The sequence below is a fragment of the Balaenoptera acutorostrata genome, chromosome 5 (genome assembly GCF_949987535.1).
Source record: "Balaenoptera acutorostrata chromosome 5, mBalAcu1.1, whole genome shotgun sequence".
NCBI classification, from domain to species: Eukaryota; Metazoa; Chordata; class Mammalia; order Artiodactyla; family Balaenopteridae; genus Balaenoptera; species Balaenoptera acutorostrata.
In genome coordinates this window covers 39376607-39382851 of record NC_080068.1, presented here as the reverse complement: position 1 = coordinate 39382851, position 6245 = coordinate 39376607, and positions in this window count along the sequence as shown.

Here is a 6245-nt window from a genome sequence, read left to right as displayed (position 1 = left end):
TCTAAAGGTTTTCAGGTTACTTGAATTTTTTAAACATTGAGCTTTATTTCTGCTATTTACCCTTTCTTTTTTGTATATCAAGTTTTCATTATACTTAAAGCTGTATCTTGAAACTTTGTGTACTGACTTGCTGTATTTGCACTTGGAGCTATTGAAATAAATGTGATTTTGTCTGGTTTCCAATTTTGAACATCATTTGTCACCTTTTATTCTTATCAGGAAAAGTACAGAAATCACTAAATTATTATATTTTGTCATAAAAGGAATAGTTTTTATCTTTTTAAGTGCTTCATTTGCTAAACTTTTGGCAGTTTCAACATGTATTTATCAGGCTACCTATTGTGGGAAATTCTATTGACCTAATAAAATGGAGGATATCGAAGCAGCTCTTTTCTCCACTTAGAAAATGTACAGATGGAAGAATGGAGCTAAACTTTTTAGGGCTGGTTTAATTTCAAGTATCTAGAGTCTAATTTAAATCAAAAGGTGATAATTCTAACTGTGTATACGGTAGCACCAAATCGTAATTTTTTAAAAATATGGAGCCATCTTCTGGTAAGTTTCTTTTTGTTTGTTTGTTTTTACACTTATACAGTAAAGAGGTTCAAATAAGAGTTGAGAAAGTTACAGCTGAGACTTGCTAGACCATGTTTTCTAACTAGTACCTGGTTGTCTGGCCTTTTTCATTCTCCCTTTCCAACCCTTACTGCCGTGTGTGTGTGTGTCTATTTAATCAATCTCTTAAATCTCAAACAGCAATTTGGGGGCTGTACCTAAAACTGCTGTTTAGTTGTAAGGTATCTAAGGGAATTCTTTTATCGTCTGCTTTCATTCCCTAATACTGGAACACACAGGTGTCTGAACTAACAGTAGAAGGCAACTCCTTCCAGCACTTAGGGAGAGAGCGACACCTACTGTTGAAAATGGTGCTAAACATTTTTAAACAACTTGGTACATTCTAATTTTCTTTCATATTTAGTTACCTTTTACTGAGCACTGACAGTACACCCTGAATTGTGCATGGTCTCACTTATCGCTCTGACGTAGATGCCATTTTTTTTCCATTTATATTTGTGGGAATTGTCTGAGAGGTGAAGTCACCTCAGACCCACGGGGCCAGACTTTTGACTTAAGAAGCCATGGTTGTGGCCACTATGTTGACCATTCATGCACCGCAGACTTGTATCTTCTGAGAAAATCTCAGGGGATACTTCCCAAAATTACCCCCTCATTCTTATGCACAGTCTTTAAGAAGACACTTGAAAGAAAGTTCTAAGCCAGTAGCCATCCAGAAAGTAGTAAGACTCATTCACAGGCACTTTAGTACAAATGGATTTTGATACGATTCACTGGCCAGACTTCTTTTAAAGTTACCTGAATTAAGCGTTCTGTCTTTTAGCACTTGCTGGTGAGACAGACAGAAATAAATACAAAGACTAGAGTACAAAAACAATACATAGATCTGAGTCTATTCTAGAAAACGAGATTGTTTCTTAGATTATCTATTTTGGATTTTGCTAATGTAATTTGAAAGCTTAAAGTTAATATTGTAATTAAAATGAGGGGTAGGATATGCTTAGAGTTAGTATCTACAAAGTCATAATTAACTAGTATTTTATTTTTTTCTATATAATCTGGCTAAAGACATGTAGACCTTTGGAAAAGCTTGGGTCTGCAATACTTAAAGCAATTCTCATCCCAACTTCCGATTCCTAAGCTCTCGCATAAAGCCTAGGGCTATTAAATTCCCCTAGCTGGAGAAAGATGCTCTTCAAGATCTTCATGCATGAGTGCACAAGGGCTGTATGTTTGTCTCTGAGGATTTAGCTTCTAATCCATTCTTCGAAAAGATCAGAATCTTTCAGCTAATGTTCAGAAGAGTGATGTGCCCTTCGTCAAATGGATGCTCTGGCAGGTGGCTGTCAAATGTTGACATTCTTCCATAAAATCACCAGAGGACCATGGTAAAACGTCTTTACGACACTCTTAGGAGTACTGTTGTGTTTCAAACATTGAAAGGAAGGATATGAGAGGGTAGAACCCACTATATGAAATACTACCTTCAAACTATTGAGAAAATAAGCAAAAGTCAGGATGGGTGGAGGCTCACTGCGTACTCGGAGGCTCGGAGCCCAGGGTACCTTCCCAGGAGACCTGCTCACAGGAGACTGAACCCGTCACCAGGCAGCACAGGGGACTGAGCTGCAGCTGCTGGGACAGCAGGCCTTGCCCCTTGGCTCCAGGGAACTGGTCTACTTCCTAGAAAGCCCTTCCCCCTCCTGCTGCTCTGCACTGATTTCCTCATCCGTGAAATGAGGATGATAACATTTCATAGGGAGTTTGTGAGGATTAGTAAGATGCTCCATGTGAAGTATGTGTTGCTCTGCGCAATAAACGTTAGCTATTGTGTTACAAATTCCCTCCCCTTCTCTAATGGACCAGCTCCAGCCTCCCCCCACCAGCCCCACCTTCCTTACCGAGGTCCTGTCCCTGCTTCAGGTGACAGCAACCTCTCGCCACTCTCCCTCACTCCTCGTTCTGTATCACTCACCTTTATCACACCTCAGCACGTGCTGCCTTGTATTGCTACCTCTTTTAATCCAAAGATTTCTATTTTGCACTGTGTCATTTCATTCTCCTGTACTTTTCTCCTGGGACTTTGCTATTCTCCATCTTTCCTCCCGTATCCTCTGTTCACCTGACGCGATGCCTTCCTTGTACGTGGTAGGAGTTCAAGAAATGTCTTATTGATTTTTAAAAGGGGAGAATATTGTAACAGCAACTTAATGTAGGATTTGGCAATTACATTGCCATTTAAACAATCAATTCAGAAAGTTTTAAATAATAACAGCAAATAGTGGGGGTGCCGGAAGAGAGAGAGAGGGGTGTTTGACATGCACTCCAAAGCCAGAGCCAGATATGGGGCTGCCGGGGCCCGTTGAAGTCTGACTGCGCGCTGATGCTTCAGGATCCTAAGGTTTGACTTAGTAAGTGGAGATTCTCATGGGATATGCAGCTTGATGTATTCTTTTAGGGAACAAATTACAGGTTAGAGGGTGTGTGTGTATTTAACTTGAACAAAGACTGTATTTACCTGATAAGGAAAATGTAAAACTTTGTTTAGTCTTCTGGAAGATTTGAGCCAGACTTCTTGTATTCCATGAAGAGTCTCTGAGGGCTTCCCTTGTGGCACAGTGGTTAAGAATCTGCCTGCCAATGCAGGGGACAAGGGTTCGATCCCTGGTCCAGGAAGATCCCACATGCTGCAGAGCAACTAAGCCTGTGCGCCACAACTACTGAGCCTGCGCTCTAGAGCCCGCGAGCCACAACTACTGAGCCTGCACACCTAGAACCCGTGCTCCGCAACAAGAGAAGCCACTGCAACGAGAAGCCCGAGCACCACAAGAGTAGCCCCCGCTCGCTGCAACTAGAGGAAGCCCACATGCAGCAACAAAGACACAACGCAGCCAAAAATAAATAAATAAAATAAATTTTTTTAAAAAAAGAGTCTCTGAGATTTCTTTTGCTAGAAAATAATTCATCTGCTAGTGCTAGAAGAAGGTAAAAAGGAAGCCGTGAGAATAAGGCAGGGACCACTCCTCAGGGGTAGGTGGCACACCATTAACATGCTAGGGGGCTTCAGAACAACTCAATTCTTGCACTCCTTTATCAAGGGAAAGCCATGTTCAAGGTGGAAAAGGAAGCAAAATAGCCCTGTTGAGAGGGAACTGAATCCCAATATAGCGGAGGAGATATTTCATCAAGCACCTAATAGATTTAAATTAACGTTGAAGTTTCCAGCTTCAAATGAGTTACATTTCTGAGGAGGGAAAGGATTTGAAATGTGATTCTGAAACCATTTTAGACGATCAGGCAGCACTCCGTCTTTTCAGACTTTGTGTTTTTCTGTAGGTTGGTTTCAGTTTCTCCGGAGAAGAATTTCCTAATCTGTCTGGGGAAGAATATGCCTAGATGCCATCATTCTGGGGATCAGGTATGGAAAGGGGACCTAGGACCCCAAGTTCAGCAGGTGCCCTTTCACAAAATCCTTCTGTTCTCAGCCTCATGCCCACCTCACACGAGGCCTCCCCAGTATCTAGAGAGTCCTGAGCCTCTCTTGTTCAATTTCTATTCAATTTCTCCAGAGAATAAACCTGCTCCCTAGGAGGGGTGGCCATGCAGAGCTGGGGAAGAGGCCTGTGACCTAAAGCCTTTGTGAACAGAGTTCTGAATAGAGATTGCAATGCTGGATGTCAGTATTTTTCAATACTCTGTTAGAAAGTTTTAATTGAAGTACAGCATACAAACAAAAGCCCACAGCTTGATGAATGATCACATCCATGAGTCACTATCCAGATCAAGAACTTGACTACTTCCTTTATCACTTTTGACCAGGAATATAGATTCTTTTTTTTTTTTCAATTTTTATTTATTGATTGATTGATTTTGGGCTGCATTGGGTCTTCGTTGCTGTGCGCGGGCTTTCTCTAGTTGCGGCGAGCAGGGGCTACTCTTTGTTGCAATGCGTGGACTTCTTATTGAGGTGGCTTCTCTTGTTGCGGAGCACGGGCTCTAGGCATGCGGGCTTCAGTAGTTGCAGCACGTGGGCTCAGTAGTTGTGGCTCACGGGCTCTAGAGCGCAGGCTCGGTATTTGTGGCACACGGGCTTAGCTGCTCCACGGCATGTGGGATCTTCCCAGACCAGGGATAGAACCCTTGTCCCCTGCATTGGCAGACGGATTCTTAACCACTGCGCCACCAGGGAAGTCCGTATAGTTACATTCTTACCTGGTTGAACAACTGAATACAAATTATCTTGATTAATGAGTGTTTCTAGTGTCGTGACAGGGGACTTTGCTGTGGCCTTGTCCTGTTAAACACATGTATCTTCCTTGCATAATGCCATTGAAGGTGAGCTTATCAAATTTATGATCAAGGCAAAGGAAAAACAGAAAGCTAACACTTTGTCCTACATGACAGAGTCAAGAACCAATAAATTTTTGCCTTCATTTAAAGATCAGCTGTTCAAATGGAGGCTGAGAGTTACAGACTTGGATTAATAGCAACACATAGCCAAAAAACTTAAGAATCTTAGTAGACTACAAGCACTAACTTACCCCAATGTTAAGACAATCTTAAACTGAATTATTGGCAAGCCCAAACTGCAGAGAAGGTAATCAATCATCTTATTTGACTGCTTGGTTGGCTGCACACGGAAAAGCATATCATGTTTATTGTGGTGCATTTGGATTCAAAACAGTAACTAGGAATGGCTTAAGGCCTAGCAATAATGACACAAAAATAGTGTAAGTGAATGTAGAGACCTAGTCTAGAGCAGGTCTATCGAGTATGGGAGTGACTGGCTACATGTAGCTACTGACACACTTGACAGAGTAGATTATAGAACATTTTCGTCATTACAGAAGGTCTTTTGGAAAGCACTGGTTGGTGACAATAGGACTAAATAGAAATATCAAAGTTGTCTTCAAATATCTGAGATGGTTTTCTGTAAAAGAGGGTGAGGCATTCTTTATTACCCCAGATGGAAGAACTTTACTAGGAGATAAAGTTATAGAAAATTTTTTTAATAACTCAAACTCTGAAAGAACTTTCTAACCATTAGAGCTTGTTGCCTGCTCCTTCCTTGATGGTTTAGGCAGCAGCTATAGGATCCTTAATCAGTATGTCACAGAGAGATCGTGAAATGAGGGAGAGTTTGCACAGAGTTGTTTCCAATGATACTTCCAGCTCTGTCCGTGGTTCTAGTGAAGATATTTTACTTTATTGTTATAACAATTTTTCATATGGTTACAAGGTTTTGTCTCAATGGATCCTACTTGCACCGCTCCAGCTGGGTCCATACAGAGCTGCTTAGCCCTGCAAAGAGCCTTGTTCTCTCCTTCCTCTTGGCATTTTTATTTTCTCTTCCTGATGCCTAGAACAATCTTTCTTCTCTAAGAACTTTCGTCCTCTTCACCTAACTAACTAATTCCCACATGTTCTCCTGTCTCAGATCAGACATTTCTGGCGATCATTTTCTGATCTCTTCTCTCCAAGTCTGACATGGGCACTTCTCTGATGTACTCTCTTAACACTGTTCTTCCCCTATCATGGCTCTCAGCACACTGCATTGCAAAGGCCACTTTACTTGTCTGTGTCCCCCAGTAGACTGGAAATCCTCAAGGACTGTCGTAGTGGTTATCTTACTCATAGTAGCCTCCCCAGTTCCTACACAGTGTCTGGGG